Source organism: Pongo abelii, chromosome X (assembly GCF_028885655.2).
Source record: "Pongo abelii isolate AG06213 chromosome X, NHGRI_mPonAbe1-v2.0_pri, whole genome shotgun sequence".
In the NCBI taxonomy this organism is placed as follows: domain Eukaryota; kingdom Metazoa; phylum Chordata; class Mammalia; order Primates; family Hominidae; genus Pongo; species Pongo abelii.
In genome coordinates, this window is record NC_072008.2 from 88,684,526 (window position 1) to 88,705,941 (window position 21,416).

At 36.1% G+C, this 21,416-nt stretch overlaps 1 long non-coding RNA gene across 2 annotated transcripts in view; it reads right to left on the reverse strand.

The window, feature by feature from the left end:
* Window positions 1-21,416, reverse strand: part of LOC129052971 (uncharacterized) — a 328,936-nt gene that overhangs the window by 109,232 nt on the left and 198,288 nt on the right. The gene's annotated exons all lie outside the window — the stretch shown is intronic.

Sequence of the window (21,416 nt, forward strand, 5' to 3'; positions counted from 1 at the left end):
TATAGAACCTTTTCCCATTTGAGTTTTCTCCTATTTGCATAAGAAAGACATTGCTAGAACATTTTGACATCAATTTACATCTTTTATTCTTTACTTTAACAAATGTTTCTCAAGTATTTCAGAAGATGGGACAGAGCATAGAAAGAACAAATGGGTGAGGTGAGGTGGAGGTTGATGCAGATACACCTTGCTGACCCAATTTTGCTGAAGGTAAGAGCTCTAATTATATCTCTTGCCATTTATCCATCTCATGAGTTAATGTTTCTTTGTATGTTTCACCTGCATTTTGAAGTAATAGCAATGTTTTCGCTCATTAAAAAACCTTATGTTATCAATTTAAATGTCAATTTGGAATTTTGCTTCTTAAGCCAATGTGAATCTTATTATCTTCATAGAGAGTTTCATTAATTCACATCAAGATAGTAAACAAAGGATATTGTTAAACAACAGGATTCTAATGAAAAAATTCATTACTTGTCAGTATAAGTTATAGTAAATGACATTCAGTAGGAGGCAGTATGGTCTGTGCAGTAGAAGGCAGGCTGCTCTGGAGTGTGCTAGATCTGGGATCCAGATCTAGCTCTACCCCAATTCTGTACATCCTTGAATAAGTCACATTCTTGCTCTGAGTCTTAATTTCTCCATATGTAAAATGAGTTTCAGGATTAATAATCTCTAAGCTCCCTTCCAGTTCAGACTTACTTTGGTTCTATTCACAAAAATTTGCTACATATTCATTCTCTAAGTGGAAATTATAATTTCCAGAGCTTTGCAAATTAACTTGAAATAATTCTACCAGAAGTAAAAGCTGGACTGTGTAGCTGATGGAAGGATGGGGGAGGTTGTGAGTAAAATCATGCAAACATGATTACCAGGGGCATATTTATACCCCTTAGAAGAACAAACTGTTTTCAAGCACTTATGGAGCATCCATTTACATACAAATCCATTTACATACAAATTCCTGATGACAAATAATTCTCAATTCATTACACTTGCTCCCAGAGGCCCTCTACTTGGCAACACTTTGTTGGACTGGTTCGGGTTGCTGTAGCTCCTTGACTATAATAAAATTGCCTTTCAAATATTCTATCATTTTTAATTGAAAAAAGTTAATTAAAAAAATTATTCAGGCCCCAATTAGACTACATTAGCAAGATTTTGTGTTACTATATTTTTGTTCATTAAGCTCTGTTAAGGATCATGCTCCTGAATACTCATTTCCAGCTGCATCCTGCCTCTTCTCCAACTCAGTGAGTGTGAGAAGCACTGTTGCTCTTTGAGTGCCGGCTGTGCCAGAAGCAGCCCCATGGACCTAATTGGAAAAGGTCTGCTTCAGCCCTCCTTGAATCTTATCTTCCCTTGGTATCTATTAGTCCTTCCTCTCTATTCTGGCTGACTTTATGGGAATCTTTCCCAGCCTTTTCTTCTCATGGGTGTGACAGTTGGTTTGGGAGGAATTTGGATAGACATGGAAAAACAATCCAGAAAAATCACCATATTCCCAAAAGGCAACTGGAGAGTTTCCAGGCCAGACTATCTCAAAATGCAGTCCAAAAATCATCTCCATCAGTACTCACATGATACCTGTTTAAAATTCAGATTCTTGAAAGTGACTTCTAGAACTATTAAATCAGAATCTTTGGATAATGTGCCAGGAGGTATATTTTTCACATGTTCCTCAGGTAATTCTGTTACATACTAAAGTATAAGAATCACTGTGAGCCTATGTCACCAGAAGCAGAATGGCCCACAATGGAATGAGGAATAAAGAACCTTGGGAAATTTTCTGCAATAGCTAATGTTAATATTCATAATGTAATCTGAAGTAGTCATCTCAGGTCTCACAAAAGCTACAACCATCATGTATGTCAGTAATAATTGCTTATAACAGATCATAATTGCTGAGTACTTACTTTGTGCCAAGCATTTTGCTAAGTGCTTCATCATTGTAATTATCCATAATAACTCACTTCATCTTTTACCAGACCAGCTTTATCCCACTGAATTCTCTTAACAGACCTGTGAAGTAGGCACTATTATTATTCTTTTCCAGATGAGAAAACTGAAGCTCAGAGAGGTTAAGTGACCTACCCAATGTTAAGATCTTAGTAAAGTGGAAAACCTGGAAGTGAGGTATCACCCTTCCTAGACCATGAGCTCCAGAAAGGAAATAATATAGCCTGCCTTGACTTCAACCCCACTGCTCAATCTGGATCTTGTACAGAACAGGGGTCTAGTTAGATTTGAAATGAGATGAGGCTAAGGTTGTCTTTGAATGCAAAGGAGGGAGGAGGAACCTCTAGGTTGGGGGCCTATGAAAGACCCAATGGCTCTGAGATCTACACCCCACCATGAGTATCCTCCAGGTTTCAGGCGTAAGTACTTTGATGCTTAAAAATGTCTCTTCTACTCTCTCTCTCATTACTTTTGTGACCTCCAGAATCAGTGCTTTTCACATTTTCTTAATATTTCTACATGCTAAAGGCTCAAGACTCCATTCTGGCTACCAAGAAACCCCTATCTGGCTCAACTAAGCAGGGTTTCACCCCACACCCATATTATCGGTCTCCATTCTGTATCATCATTTCCCCACTGGGAATGTGGAACTAATGTACTGAACCAATCTATAATAACTAAAGGTGTTATGGCTAATGAAGACAAAATATGTTAACCTCTTTATATGTATACAGGATATTTTGAAACCCTTAATCCAAAGAGTAACTAAGGCGGGAATTCTGGATATTCTGCAGCCAGTAACATGGATACTTTTATTCCCAGATGTAGGAGAAAGAGGCATAAACTACACTAACTTCAATAGAGTCATAAACTGCACTATGAAAATATTACATCCAATTTACTTTCAAAGTTGAAAGGTTGTCTATATATGAGATTTAAAAGAGTAAAAAATACGATTTTTCTATGCTTCAGCATGTTCATCATTGTCTTAGTTTTTTTCCTAATTAGATAAAAAGGAGAAGTTGTCTGGAATCGTTTGCTCATTTGTTTACATTCCTTGAAGGGCTCTCACAGTGTTAGTAACTCACAAGTAATGTCTTTCACCTTCTGAGGCTTAAATCACCTAATGAACTCACACAATAAATCAACAACGTGAAGAGAGTGCATGTTGTTGCAAGAAAACAATGCTCATCAGTTAAAGATCAATTAAGTAGACTAATTATACTCTTTAGGTACAATAAAAGCAGAATAAAGAAAGAATAAGCAAGAAATTCTGTCCTAGCTGTGGACTGAAAAAGCCATGTCCTCACTGACTCCTCCACACAACATCTGAGAGATGCATAGGTCCTGAAGTCACAAGGCTGTAATGTGAGGACAAGGTGAGAGATTAGGGACCATTTCTTTTGTTGTCATGCTTTGGCATTTTCCCCAACCTAAAATCCCTTGTAAGGAACCTCTAATTTTAGAAGGTGAAAAGTGTTGATTACTGTCTAAACTTTCTGGCTTCCTCATTATTAAGAAACAAAACTTTACATGACTCAAAACAAAAATAAATTTCATTTTTTTCTGAACCACTATAGCACTTTAACCTGCTTCAACCTTTCTTTGTTAAAGCTTACATTACGTTAATTTTATTTCAACTTATTGAATAACTGCATCAGAAAAGTTTAAGTAGATTTCAAAATAACAAAGGGCACAATTGTTATCAGGTTGATGAAACTTGTCTTCTGTTCCAATTCTGTAAGAATTTTGATCAGAAATGAATGTTCCATTCTGTTAACTGCATATTTCTAGTCTATTAAAATGGTTGTATTGTTTGTGCACTTCATTATATTAATATGATATATTATATTAATTTATTTTTGGATGTTAAACCAACCTTGCATTCCTAGGGCAAATCTCACTTTATCATCGTATGTAATCTTCCATACGTGTTTTGGATTTGGTAAGCTAATATTTTTCAGGATTGTTTTACATCTACATTTATGGGAGCTATTGGTCTGTAGTTATCTTTGTCTGGTTTTGTTGTGATGCTGATAATTGTCTCATACAGTGAGTTGAAGAATGTTTCAACTTCCTACATTTTTGAAAGAGTTAATAAAATATTGGGATTATTGTTTGTTTAAATCTTTAATAAAATTCACATCTGGGTATAAGTCTGTCTTTGTGAAAAGATTTTTAACTACTAATTTTTTCATTTGTTACATTTTTATTCTAAATTCATATTTCATCTTCAGTGAGTCTTGTTAATTTGTGACTTACTAAGGATTTGTCTATTTCATCTTAGTTGTGAAATGTGTTGACATAAAGTTTTTCATTGCATTCTCTTATAATCATTTTAACTCCTCAGGGGTCAGTGGTAATGTCCCTTCTTGCATTCGTAGTTCCCAGCATCTATGTCTTTCCTCTTTTTGTCATGGTTTATCTGTTTAAAGGTGTGTCAATTTTGCTTATCTTTTCAAAAAACCTAACTTTGATTTTATTTATTTCTCTGTATTATTCTATTTTAATGTAACAATTTTCTGTCCTAATCTTTATTACTTTCTTCCCATGAGCTTTGCCATTAGTTTTGTTAGCCTTTCTTTTTCTAGATTTTTAAGGTGATACATAAGATTATTAATTTGATATCATTCTTCTCTTTTAATTTAGGCATTTAAATATATAAAATTTCATCTAAGCATTTCAGCAGCACTCCAAAAATTTTGATATGTTATGTTTTTATTTTTATGCAGCTCAAAATTTGAATTTCCCTTATAACTTATTACTTGACCAAGGAACTATTTAGAAATGCATTGCTCAAATTCAATAAATGCAATACATCAGATTAACTATATGAAGCACAAAAACCACAATATAATTTCAATAGATGAGGAAAAAAGCGTTTGACAAAATTCAATATTTTTACGATTAAAAACACTCAACAAGTTAGATATAGAAAGAATGTACCTCAACACAATAAAGACCATATATGACAAACACATAGCTAACATCACAACAAGGAAAAGCTTTATTTCTAAGATTCAGAACAAGACAAAAATGCCCACTTTCGCCACTTCTATTCAACATTGCAGTGGAAGTCCTAACCAGAGCAATTAGATAAGAGAAAGAAATAAAAGTCATTCAAATTGGAAAGAAGCTAAATTGTCCCTGTTTAGAGACATAATCATATATTTAGAAACCCCCTAAGACTCCATGAAATAATTTTAGAACTAATAAACAAATTCAGTAAAGTTGCAGGATACAAAAGCAACATACACTTCTTTTTCTCATTGACTGCTTCTGTAAAAAAGAACATGTGAGGAAGAGGCAGAGAAAGATGGCAGAATAGAAGGCTCCACTGATCATCCTCCCATGAGGACACCAATTTAACAACTATCTACACAGAAAAAAAAAAAAAAAACAACTTCATAAGAACCAAAAATCAGGTGAGCACTCACAATACTTGGTTTCAACTTTGTATCACTGAAAGAGGCACTCAAGAGGTGGACAAAAAGAGTCTTTGATCTCTGATGCCACCCCTTCCCCATCCCCCTGGCAGTGGCAGCATGATGCTGAGACAATTTCTGTGCACTGGGAGAGGGAGAGAGTAGGAACTGTGAGGCATTGAACTCAGTGCTGCACTTGTTATAGCAGAATGCAAGATTGAAACAAACTCAGATAATGCCTTCCCACACATGGAGCATTTAAACTAGCCCTAGCCAGAGGAGAATCACCAATCTCAGAGGTCCGAACTTGAGGTCCCACAAGCCTAGTACCATGGGCCAAAGTTCTCTGGGGCTCTAAATAAACTTGAAAGGCAGTCTAGGCCACAAATACTGCAACCTTTAGGCAAGTGCTATTGCTGAACCGGGACCAGAGCCAGTAGACTGGGGTATAGGGTGGGATGGCACAATATAAAAAGACGCAAGCTGGGGTGGCTAAGGGAGTGTTGGCATCACCCCTCCTCTAACTCCAGACAGCACAACTTGTGGCTCCAACAGAGACTCCCTCCTTTTGTTTGAGGAGAGGAGAAGAAAGGTGGGGAGGCCTTTATCTTGCATCTTGGATAGCAGCTCAGCCACAGCAGGATAGGGCATTTATCAGAATCAAGAAACCCCTTTTCCAGGGCTTAGCTCCAAGATGATACTTCTAGACACACCCTGTGCCAGAAGGGAACCTACTTCCTTGAAGGGAAGGACCCAGTCCTGGCAGCATTCATCACCCACTAACTGAAGAGACATTGGGCCCTGAAAAATCAGCAGTAATACCCAGGTGCTATATCAAGGGATTTGGACGAGACTCTGAGACTTGCTGGCTTCAGGTGAGACTCAGCACATTTCCAGCTGTGACAGCTATGAGGCAAGACTTATTTTGCATGAGACAAGCAGAGAGAAAAGTAAAGGGGACTTTGTCTTGCATATAGGTGCCAGCTCGGCCAGAGTTGGGTACAGCACCAAGTGGGCTCTTGGGGTCCCCAATTCCAGGATTTGGCTCTTGGACAGCATTTTTGGACCTGCCTTGGGTCAGATGGGAGCCGACTGCCCTGAAGTGTAAGACCCAGACTGGGCATCACTAATCTCAAACTAACTAGAGTCCTTGGGCCTTAATGGAACATTGGCTGTAGTATAGCCATACTCCCCATGGGCCTGTGGAAATGGTGGCCACCAGGTGAGGTTCCTCTGCCTTTTAAAAGGGATGGGAAGAGTGAGAAGGACTGCATTTTATGGTTGAAGTGCCAGCTCAGCTGCAGTACAAGAAAACAATGTAGAATTCTAAGGTTTTTGACTCTAGTCCATGGCTCCGGGACATCGCCTTGGGATTGCCTGGGTCCTGAGGTGGCTCGCTGCTCTGAAGGGAAGAACATAGGCCTAGATGGCTTTGCCACCTGCTGACATAGAGCCCCAGAGCCTTGAGCAAACATAGGCAGTAGCCAGGGAGTAGTTACAGCAGGCCTTGGGTGAGATTCAGTGCTCTGCTGGCTTCAGGTATGATCCAGTGCAATCATAGTGGTGGTGGCCACAGAGGTTCTTGTGTCACTCCAACCCCAGCTTCAGGTGGCTCAGAACAGAGAGAGAGAGAGAGAAAGAGAGACAGACCCCATGTGTTTCAGAGAAAGTAAGAGAAGAAAACAAGAGTCTCTGCCTGGTAATACAGAGAATTCACCTGGATTTTGTCCAAGACCATCAAGGTATATCTCTATAAGTCTGCAAGAACCACAGCATTACTGGGCTTGGAGTACTTCCTAAATCAGATGCAGCTCAGATTACAACATGCAAGTCCTTTTGAATATCTGGAATATCTTCCAAAGAAGAAGAGACATAAACCAGCCCAGACTGAGGAGACTAAAATAAATACCACACTCTTCAATGTAGAGACCCAGACAAACATCTACAAGTGTAAAGACAATTCAGCAAAACTTGAGCTAAACAAATGAACTAAATGAGGCACCAGGAACCAGTCCTAAAAAACACGGAGATATATGACTTTTCAGAAGTGAATTCAAAATAGACTTTTTGAGGATACTGAAAGAAATTCAAGATAACACAAAGAAGGAATTCAGAATTCTATCAGATAAATTTAATGAAGAAAATTAGAAAATTAAAAAGAATCAAGCAGAAATTCTGAAGCTCAAAAAATGCAACTGGCATACTGAAGAATACATCATAGTCTTTTAATAGCAGAATTGGCCAAGCAGAAGAAATAAATAGTGAGCTTGAAGACAGGCTATTTAAAAATATGCAGTCAGAGGATACAAAAGAGAAAAGAAAAAAAAAACAGTGAAGCACACCTACAGCATCCAGAAAATAGCCTTAAAAGGGAAATTCTGAGTTTTTGGTGTTAAGGTGAAAGTAGAGAAGGAGATAGGGGCAGAAAATGTTTTCAAAGGGATAATAACAGAGAACTTCCAAAACTCAGAAAAAGAGACCAATACCCAAGTACAAGAAGATTATACAATACCAAGCAGATTTAACCCAAAGAAGACTTCCTTAAGGCATTGAATAATCAAGCTCCAAAAGAAAAAGGATAAAGAAAGGATCCTAAAAGCAGCAAGAGAAAATAAACAAATAACATACAATGGAGCTTTTATATGTCTGGCAGCAGTCATTCAGTGGTAACTTTACAGGCCAGCAGACAGTGGCATGACATAATTTAGGGGGAGAAAGAAAAAAAAAAAACAACTTTTACCCTAGAATAGTATATCCGGTGAAAATATTTTTCAAATTATTCTTGAAAATATTCTTCAAATGAAGGAGAAATAAAGACTTTCCCAGACAAACAAAAGCTGAGGAATTACGTGAATGCCAGGCATGAGCTACAAAAAAAAAAAAAAAAAAAAAAAAAAAAAAAAAAAAAATGCTAAAAGGAGTACTTCAATCAGAAAGATCAGAAAGTTAAAAAAAAATGCTAAAAGGAGTACTTCTATCAGAAAGTAAAGGACATTAATGAGCAACAAATATTCACCTGAAAGTACAAAACTCACTGGTAATAGTAAGTGCCCAGGAAAACACAGAGCATTATAACGCTGTAGCTGAGGTGTGTAAACTACTTTTATATTAACTAAGAATAGACGATGAACCAATGGAAAATAATGACTTCAACAACTTTTCAAGACATAGTCAGGACAATAAGGTATAAATACAAACAACAAAAAGTTAAAAAGTGGGGGAATGAAGTAGTAGAATTTTTATTAGTTTTCTTTTTACTTGTTTGTTTGTTTATGCAAACTTAAATCTAAGACCTCAAACTTGGAAACTACTATGAGACAACATTGGGGAAAATCTGCAGGACATTGGTCTCGGTAAAAATTTCTTGAACAATACCGCACAAGCACAGGCAACAAAAGCAAAAATGAACAAATGGAATAACCTCAAGTTAAAAAGCTTCTGCACAGCAAAGGAAACAATCAACAAAGTAAAGAGACAACCCACAGAATGGGAGATAGTATTTGCAAACTACCCATTATACAACGAGTTAACAACTGGAATATATAAGGACTCAAACAACTTTGAAGGAAAAAAATATAATTATACGACAAAAAAATTGGCAAATGATTTGAACAGACAGTTCTCAAAAGAAGACGTACAAATGGCAAACAGGGATATATAAAGGTGGTCGCCATCACTGATCATCAGAGAAATGCAAAGAAAAACTACAATGAGACATCATCTCGTCCCAGTTAAAAAGGTTTATATCTAAATGGCAGGCAGTAACAAATGGTGGCTAGGATGTGGAGAAAGGGAACCCCAAACACTGTTGGTGGGAATGTAAATAAATATAACTACCATGAAGAACAATTTGGAGGTTGCTTATAAAACTAAAAATAGAGGTACCATGCAATCCAGCAATTTCACTGCTAGGTATATACCCAAAAGAGGGTAAAGCAATTTATTGAATAGATACCTGAACTCCCATGTTTGCTGCAGCACTGCTTACAATAGCCAAGATTTAGAAGGAACCTAAGTTTCCATCAACAGATGAATGGATAAAGAAAAATGTGCTTCATGTAAACAATGGAGTACACTTTAGTCATAAACAGTAATGAGATCTTATCATTTGCAGCAACATGGATAGAATTGGAGATCATTATGTTAAGTGAAATAAGCCAGGCACAGAAAGACAAACGTCATATGTTTTCATTTATTTGTGGGATTTAAAAATTAAAACAATTCAACTCATTGACCTAGCGAGTAGAAGGATGGTTACCAGAGTTTGGGAAGGGTCCTACTATTTGAAAACACAAGGTGACCACAATCAATAATAATTTGATTGTATATTTTAAAATAACTAAAAGGATATAACTGGATTGTTTGTAACACAAAGGATAAATGCTTGAGAGGATGGATACCTCACTCTCCATGATGGGATTATTATGCTTTGCATGCCTACATAAGGCATCTCATATTCCCCATATATACACTATTATTTACCCACAGAACCAAAAAATTTTAAAAAATAAAAACAAAACACAGAATCAACATATAAAAATCAGTAGCATTTTTATCACACTAACAGTAAACTATCTGAGAAAAATTAAAAACAATCTCATTTACAATAGTTACAAAAATATAAAAATTTTAGGAGTTAATTTAACCAAAGAGGTGAAAGATCTCTAGACTGAAAACTATAAAACATTGATTAAAAAATTGCAGAAGACAAAATAAATGTAAAGACATCTTGTGTTCATGGACTGAAAGAATAAGTATTGTTAAAATATCCACAACAACCAAAGTGATCTGCATATTCAAAGCAATCACTATCAAAACACCAATAACATTCCTCACAGAAATAGAAAAAAAAAGTTTTAATTCTTATGTAATCAAAAAAGACCCTAAATAGCCAAAGCAATCTTTAACAACAACAAAGCTGGATGCAAGATACCATCTAACCTCAATTATGTTATAATGCTACAATTACCAAAACCAGAATGGCACTTGCATAAAAACAAATACCTAGACCAGTGGAAGAGAATAGAGTTCCCACAAATAAATCCATGCATTTACAGTTGGTTGATTTTGGACAAAGTTTCCAAGAATATACAAGAAGGAAACAGTCTTTTCAGTAAATGGTGTTTGGAAAACTTGATATCCACATGCAGAAGAATGAAAATAAACCCCCTTCTCACACCCTATAAAATCAACTTAAAATAAATTAAAGACTTAAGTTTAAGACCTCAAACTACAAAACTATTAGCAAAAAAATATAGGAAAAAGCTCTACGACATCAGTCTAGGTAATTATTTTTTTGAAATGACCCTAAAAGCATGAGCAACAAAAGGAAAAATCGATAAATGGAATTACATCGATCTGAAAAGCTTCTGCATAGCTTTTTAGTTTGAAACAACAGAATGAAGAGACACCCTTCAGAATGGGAGAAAATATTTGCATACTATACATCTGATAAGGGGTTAAAATCTAAAATATATAAGGAACTCAGACCACTCGATAGAAAGAAAATAAGTAACCATGTTTAAAAATGGACAAAAGCCAAAATTGACAAATAGGATCTAATTAAACTAAAGAGCTTCTGCACAACAGAAGAAACTATCTTCACAGTGAACAGGCAACCTACAGAATGGGAGAAAATTTTTGCAGCCTATCTATCTGACAAAGGGCTAATGTCCAGAATCTACAAAGGACTTAAACAAATTTACAAGAAAAAAACAAACAACCCCATCAAAAAGTGAGTGAAGGGTATGAACAGACACTTCTCAAAAGAAGGCATTTATTCAGTCAACAAACTTATGAAAAATTTTCATGGTCATTAGAGAAATGCAAATCAAAACCACAATGAAATACCATCTAACACCAGTTAGAATGGCGATCATTAAAAAGTCAGGAAACAACAGATGCTGGAGAGGATGTGGAGAAATAGGAACACCTTTACACTGTTGGTGGTACTGTAAATTAGTTCAACTATTTTGGAAGACAGTGTGGCGATTCATCAAGGATATAGAAATAGAAATACCATTTGACTAAGTAATGTTTTGTAGTTATAATTGTAGAGATCATTCACCTCCCTGGTTAGCTGGATTCCCAAGTATTATATTTTTGTGTGAGTGGCTATTGTGAATTGGAATGTGTTCTTGATTTAGCACTGAATCCTGATGTTGTTAGCATCTAGAAATGTTACTGATTTTGTACCTTGATTTTGTATCTTGAACTTTTACTGATGTTGTTTATAAGATCTAAGAGCTTTTTGGCAGAGACTATGGGGTTTCTTAGCATTATATATTCTGCAAACAGGAGTAGTTTGACTTCCTCTCTTCGTATTTCAATGCCTTTAATTTCTTTCTCTTGCCTGATTACTTTAGCTAGGACTTCCAGTACTATGTTGAATAGAATTGGTGAGAGTGGGCATCCAGTACTCAAGGGTGAGTACTGGATGAGTGTCAATTGGTGAGTGTCTTGTTCCAGTACTCAAGGGAAATGCTTCAAGCTTTTGCCCGTTCAGTATAATGTTGGCTGTGGGTTTGTCATAGATTGTTCTTATGATTCTGAGGTATGTTATTTCAATGCCTAGTTTGTTAAGGGTTTTTAACATAAAGAGATTATGAAAACCATTGAAGAAAACCTAAAAAATATCAATCTAGATACAGGCCCTGTCAAAGATTTTATGATGAAGACATCAAAAGCAATTGCAACAAAACCAAAAATTGACAAATGGAATCTAATTAAACAAAAGAGCTTTTGCAAAGCAAAAGAAACTATCAACAGAATGAATAGACAACACACAGAATGAGAGAAACTACTTGCAAACTATGCATCTGACAAATGTCTAATGTTCAGAATCTGTAAGGAACTTAAGCAAATTAAGCAAAAAACAAACAGCCCCATTAAAAACGAACAAAGGCCATGAACAGATGCTTCTCAAAGAAGACATATATGTGGCAAACAAACAAATGAAGAAATATTCAGCATTACTAACCATTCAAGAAATACAAATCAGAATCACAATGAGATATCATCTCACTCCAGTCATAATGGCTATTAATACAAAGTGGAAAAATAAAAGATGCTAGTGAGGTTGTAGAGAAAAAAGAATGCATATACATTGTTGGCCCAAATATAAATTAACTCAGTCATTGTGGAAAGCAGTTTGGTGATATATAAACAAAATCCACAAACTTAAAACAGAGCTACCATTCAACTCAGCAATGTCATTATTGGGTACATACCAAAAGGACAAAAAATCTTTCTAACATAGAGACACATGAACTTGTGTGTTCACACAGCACTATTCAGAATAGCAAATATATGGAATCAACCTAAATGTCCATCAATGGTAAACTGGAGAAAGAAAATATGATAAATATACACCATGGAATTTTATGCAGAAATAAAAAATAATGAGATCATATCTTTTGCAGCAACATGGATGAAGCTGGAGGACATTATCCTAAGTAAACTAACACAGGAACAGAAAACCAAATATCACATGTTCTCACAAGTGGGAGCTAAACATTGAGTACACATGGACACCAAGAAGGGAACTAGACACTGGCGCCTACTTCTGAGTGGAGGTTGGGAGGAGGCTGAGGATTGAAAAACTACCTCTCAGGTAGCATGCTTATTACCTGGGTGATGAAATACTCTATAGCAAGGACCCTGGGATATTTAATTCATCTATATAACAAGACTGCCCATTTACCCCTAAAACTAAAATAAATGCTAAAAAAAAAACTAAAGTGCTGAGAGAGTAGATAACTATTCTCACCAGAAAAATGATAACTATGTGAGGTAATGCATATGTTAATTAACTAAATTTAGTAATTCCACACTGTATATATGCTTCAAAATACCATGTTGTATGTGATAAATACATACAATTTTCTTTCAATTTGAAATAAAATAATAAAAAAGAAATATGTTGCTCAATTTCCAAATAGCTGTGGGTTTTCTAAATTGTGTTTTGCTTTTTGAGTTTTTATCATACTCCATTGTGGCTATAGAGTTACTTTGTATGATTTTGAGCATTTAAATTTATTGATACTTATTTTATGACACAGTGTTTGGTCTATCCTGGAAAACATTCCATATTTGCTTGAGAAAAAAATCTATATATTCCTGTGTTGTTGTATGGAGTGGTTATTCAAAATACAACACTGTGCTAACTTTCTCTTTAGTTTTTCTACCAATTATTGAGATAATGTATTGAAGTCTCCAAATATTATTGTTGATTTATGTTTCTCTTTTCAATTTAGTTTCTGTTTGTATTTGGGGAATCTATTACTATATGATATGATGTATATATGTTCCTGCTGAGATAATCCTTCTATTATTATAAAATATCCCATTCCTTCTATGGAATTCCCATTATGGATATGTTAGTACACTTCATGGTATCTCACAGGTATTTTAGGCTTTGCTCATTTCTATTCATTCTTTTCTTTTGTTGTTCCTCCAAAAAAAAAAAAAAAAGATAAACTCAATCAACTTATTTTTAGGTCTGCTGATTCTTTTTTTACCAGTACAAATCTGCTCTTGAGCCTACCTAGTGGGATTTTTTAAATTAATTTGTTTATTTCAGTAATTGTACTTTGCAACTCTAGAATTTCTCTTTGGTTCTTTTTTAAAGCTTTTGTCTGTTTATTGATCATTAGTAGGTGTGATGTTATCCTCATACTTTTCTTTAATTCAATGAAAATGACTTCCTTTACTTCCTTAAACACATTGTAATATCTGATTTAATGTTCTTGTTTAGTAAGTTCAAAATCTGAGCTTCCGAAGGGACAGTTTCTATTGACTATTGGTTATTTTTCTGTGTATGGGCTATATCATTTCCTGGTTTTCTTTTCTGACTCATCAGGTTTCCTTTCTTGAAAACTGGATATTTAAAATATGATGTGGCAATATAATGCAGCAACTAGAAAAATTATAACACAGCCGTCAAATTAGTTGTTATTGCTGTTTCTTATTCTTTTTGTTATTGTTGCTGTTTGTTTAGTGACTTCTTGGAATAATTCTATAAAGCCTGTATTCTTTATTGTATATGTCCACTGAAGTCTCTGCTTAGTTAGTTTAGTGATCAGATAAAGACTAGACATTTTCTTTAGGGAAAAAGGTACTCATCTCCCAGTTTCTGCATCATACACTTACATATTATTTTTTTATTTAGCCTCATTAGTATTCATCCTGAATGTTTTGTACTTTTTGTCCAAAAGATACCTAATGACATTTACACATGTCAATTTACCATTTTATTATCTTTTAAGTGTTTGGTGAGAAAGATTCTTTATGATTCATGTTCCTCTAGCAGAAAAGACTGCCAAGTGCATATTGACCCTTTTGGAAGAACAAAAACATTCGAAGATGGAATTAAGACATACATGTCGAGCTGTTTTTTAAGTGAATGATGAGCTTTATTTAGCCCCTTGGGAGGAATTACCAACTAGTCATTGTACTGATGTTACCCATCTGTAAGTCATGGAAGAAGCTGAAATACTCCTTTAAAATGTACACAAGTCTATGTACTATTTCAATGAAGATAACAATGGCACTGAATCTTGCAAAATTTGTTGCCATAAAGAAGTGAACCTGCTCCTTTGCCACTAAGCAACTCACCAAACTTAACAAAAGACGTATATTCTTTGAAAAGTTGAGGAATTATGGGAATCACAATCTGATAGGATTCACTTACCTAGAATATACAAACCCTAGGAAGGGATTCATAGTTTAGGTTTATTACTAACACTCTATAATTTGCCTATGAATTTCTAGCATTCACTACCTTTGGAGTTTTGTTTACATGTCTACATTCCTCATTATGAGTCTTTTCTTTAAAAAGTGAATGTGCCATTTTTTTTACCCACAATGCATAGCAAAATATACATTACACAAAAGTAACCAATTAATAGTTTTAAAAAGTAAACAGAATCGTTATTTGATATGGTTTTGCTCTATGTCCCCATACAAATCTTATCTCAGATTGTAATCCCCATGTGTCTAAGGAAGAACTGTAATCCCCATGTGTCAAGGGAAGGAAGTGATTGGATCATAGGGGCAGTTTCCCCCATGCTGTTCTTGTGATAGTGAGTGAATTCTCATTAGTTTTCCTGCACTCACACATGCTCTGTCTTGCCTGCTGCCATGTAAGATGTGCCTACTTCCCCTTCCACCATGATTGCAAATTTCCTGAGGCCTCCTCAGCCATGAGGAACTGTCAGTCAATTAACCCTCTTTTATTTATAAATTACCCCATCTCAGGCAGTTCCTTATAGCAGTGTGAAAAGGAACTAATAGAGTAAATTGGTACCGAGGGTAGGGTACTGCTATAAAGATGCCAGAGAATGTGGAAATGACTTTGGAAATGTGTATCAGGAAGAGGTTGGAACAGTTTGGAAAATTTTCTGCCTGGTGATAAGATAGAAAATAAAAACCAATTTTCTGGAGAGAAATTCAAGCTGGCTGAAGAAATGTGTATAAGTAATGAGGAGCCAAATGTTAATCACAGGGGGAAAATGTCTCCAGGGCATGTCACAGACCTTCACAGCAGCCCCTCCCATCACAGACCCAGAGGCCTAGGAGGGAAAATGGTTTTGTGGGCTAGGCCCAGGGCCCCCGTGCTCTGTGCATTCTCAGGTCTTGTTGCCCTGTGTCCCAGCTGCTACACTTCCAGCTGTAACTAAAAGGAGCCAAGGTACAGCTTGGGCTGTTGCTTCAAAGGGTGCAAGCCCCAAGCCTTGGCAGCATCCACATGGTGTTGGGGCTGTGGGTACACAGAAGACAGGAACTGAGGTTTGAGAACCTTGGTCTAGATTTCAGAGGATATATGGAAATGCCTAGATATTCACCCCAAAGTCTGCTGCAGGACTGAAGGCCTCATGGAGAACCTCTGCTAGGGCAGTGCAAAGGGGAAATGTTGGTTTGGAGACCCCACTCAGAGTCCCCACTGGGGCATAGTTTAGAGGAGCTGTTAGAAGAAAGTCACCATCCTCTAGACCCCAGAATGATAAATCCACCAATAGCTTGCACTGTGTGCCTGGAAAAGCCACAGACACTCAACACCAGCTGTGAAAGCAGCCACGGTGAGGGGATAGGGGGTTGTATCCCGCAAAGCCACAGGGGAAGAGCTGCCCAAGGCCATGGGAGCCCACCCTTTGCATCAGTGTGACTTGAATGTGAGACATGGAATCAAAGGAGATTATTTTGGAGCTTTAACATTTAATGACTGCCCCACTGGATTTGGGACTTGCATAAGACCTGTAACCCCTTTTTTTGGCTAATTTCTCCTATTTGGAATGGGAGCTTTTATCCATTGCCTGTACCCCCACTGTATCTTGAAAATAATTAACTTGCTTTTAGTTTTTCAGGCTTCTAGGGGGAAGGGCCTTGCCTTGTCTCAGATGAGACTTTGAACTTGGACTTTTGGGTTGGTGTTGGAATAAGTTTAGACTTTGGAAGACTGTTGGGAAGACATAATTGGTTTTAAAATGTGAACAGACATAAGATTTGTGGGTGGGCAGGGGCAGAAGAGTATTGTTTGACTCTCTGTCCCCACCCAAATCTCATCTCAGATTATAATCCCCATGTGTAAAGGGAGGGACTGGAATCCCCATGTATTGAGGGAGGTAAGTGTTTGGATTATGGGGACAGTTTCCCCCATGCTGCTCTCATGATAGTGAGTAAATTCTCATGAAATCTGATGGTCTTATAAATGGTAGTTTTTCCTGCACTCACATATGCTCTCTCTCTCCTGTTGCTATGTAAGATTTGACTGCTTCCTCTTCCATTGTGATTTTAAGTTTCCTGAGGCCTCCCCAGCCATGAGGAACTGTGAGTCAATTAAACCTCTTTTATTTATATTTTTACCCAGTCCCGGGCAGTTCTTTATACTAGTGTAAAAGTGAAATAATACAGTTTCCATGAATAAAATGTTTAACAAAAGCTAAACACCGGGATACTGAATGAAGAAGAAAGACTTATTGAGTGCTTATTAAGTACTAGACACTGTTCTATGCACTTTACATAGACTTATTTATTTAATCCTTTTAGAAAGCAAACAAACAAATGACTAGGAAATAGACAATTTACATTTCAAAGTACTGAATAAGAGAGAAGCTAAATATCTTGCTCACAGTTCCCACAGTAGGTAATGGGTAAAGGATTAAATAAAAGGCAATTACATTAAGTATAGCAGTGGATCATTCACTTAAAAAAGTAACATTCTATGGTAAGCTTCTTTATTGATTAAGGCCCAGACCAATAATTTATAAATAGCCCTTTCTGTAACCTTGGACACCCTTCAAATTTATGCTGTGGAGGCTGCAGAGGAGTATAATCTAGCAACCATTTGCCTGGTTCAGGTGATGGTATCCTAGAAAAATAATTAATGACAATGGTAACGCATATATGATTCTAGAAAAAAATTAACTGGTTCTAATATTCACTTGAATAAAATATCTTCCACACCATCTGGGAAAAGCCTCATGAATCTCAGTCACTGGCTTTACTGGATAATTTGATAACTTTGTTAATTCTTTTGAATTTGACATAGAAAACTTCTAAGTGGAATAAAAATCATGCCATGGTTACATAAGGAAAAGAAGAAAGGGAAGTAATTACTGTAATAGCTGCCTGACTATTGTCCCTGTTGCCACTCTGTTTCCCTATAATCCATTCTCTACAGAATTCTTAGTTGTTTCTCTCTCTCTCTCACCTTCCTACCACACTCTACCTTGCTCACTGTACTCCATCTACTCTGGCATCACTGTTGTTCCTTAAGCACATTAGGACATAGCCTGAAAGGAGTACATCAAGTTTTGCTGCTGGAAACAGAACCATTTACAAGGAGAACATATGGTCAGTTACAAGACAGCTTTGATCCAAAATTAATAGTAATCCAATGGTAAATACCAAGTACTATTATAATTATTATCATTGTTATTTTAAAATATTAAATGCAATAAAATATTTTATCTGGCACTAATCATATTGTCTGGTATATACCATATTACCTGATACAAATTAAATTATTTGATTTGATTATTAAAACAATCCTGTAAGGTGGTTACACATTTTCCAAATTTTAGGTAAGGAAACAGGTACAGAGATTATGATTGGCCTAGAAAGTTGGATCTGAAACCAAGAAAAGTTGGATGTGACAAACCTGTGCTAAAGCCACATCTAAAACAGTAATAAATGGTAGATATCTAGGTAATATCCAGTTGAAATATTTCTTATTGCTCTGGCATACTAGTTGAGCATTTGGGTTCTAAAGTAAAATTACCTGATTCACATATGGTCTTAACCACCTACAATTGTTATAAGCATAGACAATTTACTTAATCTCTTTGAGCCCTAGTCTCCTCATTTGTAAAATGATGAAGTGTGAGTATTTGCTTTATCAGGTTAAGATTGTAATTATACTATCATTAAAATGTCCATACTGTCCAAAGCAATGTATAGATTCAATGCTAATCCGATCAAAGTACCAACAACGTGCTTCATAGAACTAGGAAAAAACTATTTTAAAATTCACATGGAACCAAAAAAGAGCCTGAATAGCAGGGCAATCTTAAACAAAAAGAACAAAGCTGGATGTATAACATTATAGGACTTCAAATGATACTACAGGGTTACAGTAATTAAAACAGCATGATACTAGTACAAAAACAGACACAGAAACAAATGAAACAGAAGAGAGAGCACACAAATAAAGCCACACACCTACAGCCATCTGATCTTTGACAAAGCTGACAAAAACAAGAAATGGGAAAAGAACTCCCTATACAATAAATTGTGCTGGGATAACAGGCTAGCCGTATGCAGAAGATTGAAACGGCAAACCTCCCTTACACCATATACAAAAATCAACTCATGATGGATTAAAGACTTAAATATAAAACCCCAAACTGAAAACCCTGAAAGACAACCTAAGCAATACCATTCTGGAAATAGGACCTGGCAAAGATTTCATGATGAAGATGGCAAAAGCAGTTGCAACAAAAGCGAACATTGGCAAGTGGGATCTAATTAAAGAGCTTCTGCACAGCAACAGTAACTATTAAAAATAAACAACCTATAGAATAGGAGAAATTGTTTGCAAACTATGCATCTGACAAAGGTCTAATATCCAGCATCTATTAGGAACTTAAACAAATCTACAATAAAATAAATAAAACATACAACCCTATAAAAAAGTGGGCAAAGGACATGAACAGACACTTTTCAAAAGAAGACATATGTGTGGCCAAAAAGCATATGAAAAGAAGTTCAACATCACTGATCATTACAGAAATTTAAATCAAAACAACAGTGTGATATTTTCTCACACCAGTCAAAATGGCTGTTATTTAAAAGTCAAAAACTAATAGGTGCTGGCAAAGTTGCAGAGAAAAGAGAACACTTATGCACTGCTGGCAGGAGCGTAAATTAGTTCAACCATTGTGCAAAACAGTTTGGCAATACATCAAAGACCTAAAGAAAGAACTACCATTATCACAATCTTATTGCTGGGTATGCACCCAAAGGAATATAAATCATTCTATCATAAAGACACATGCTGCATATGTTCATTCTATCACTATTCACAATAGCAAAGGCATGGACTCAACCTAAATGCTCATCAGTTGTAGAATGGACAAAGGAAATGGACAAAGGAAATGGACAAAGGAAATACATACACACCATAGAATACTATGCAGCCATAAAAAATAATTAGATTATATTCTTGTAGGAACATGAATGAAACTGGAGGCCATTATCCTTAGCAAACTAATGCAAGCACAGGAAACCAAATACCATATACTGTCACTTATAAGTGGGAGCTAAATGATGAGAACACATAGACACATAGAGGGGAACAACAGACACTGTGGCCTGCCAGAGAGTGAAAGGTGGAAGGAGGGAGAGGATCAGGAAAAATAGCTAAGCAGTCCTAGGCTTAATGCATAGGTGACAAAATAATCTATACAACAAACACCCATGATATGAGTTTACCATATAACAAACCTGCACATGTACCCTTGAAGTTAAAATAAAAGTTGGAAAAAGATTGTAATTATATATGGAAAAAAAGCCTAGAAGAGAGCCAGGCACATAGAAAGTGTTCTGGGAAGGTTAACTATTAAACATTATAAACGAGAAATACACAAATCCCATGTACTATGACTTTAAAAGCAATTATCTTTCCAGGCATATTTTCTAGGTTAGAATCATAACAGGTTGACTTTGCACACAAAACTGACACACTTGGCCCACCCAAAGTAAAACATGTGCTTTGAATATTTTTTCTCCAATAGTAGCAATGTGTTTGCAGGAAACCACCTTCATTGCCACATCTAGTCTTCTAAATAAGGTCTTACTTTATCACATGACCAGCCAGGATCAAGAGGGCCTACCTGCCTCTGCAAACCCTTGACCTCCTGAATAAAATATTTGTGCATTATCTTAATGAGCTATGAGTACAAATAAACAAAAACATAGCCTGTCAAATTGACTTAGCCTGTCTGTTTTCAGAGTCATTCCAAAACTTGGGCTGAGAGACTGCAAAAGGAGAGGGCACAAACTGGTAAGAGACTGACAAGTAACATGTCTGTATAGAAGTTTTGTTACTGAGTAAAGCATGCCTGTGGCTTAATGGAAGAAAAGGAATGGAAATTAGATTGAGAATATACTATATGTCAAATATTTGCTATGTGCTTTCATATATACAATCTCATTTATACTCCCAACAACCCAATAGTATAGGTATTATCACTCACCTCCACTTCCATTTTAGATTACAAAAAAAGTATTGGTCCAAATAGGTTAAATGACTGTTCTAAAGTTACACAGTTAATACATGGTAGAGCCTATATTTGAACCCTTTGAAACTCTTACTGTTTCTGCTTCCAAGGGGGGTTGGGGCCTGGGAAAACTAACATTAATAGTAGGGGTCATATTTATCTAACGTGTAGATTGGTTTTTTGATCCCAACACTTGGAATAGGACATTAAAAGTGGTATAGTGCATTTCAAGAAGCATAGTCGTGTTCTACCC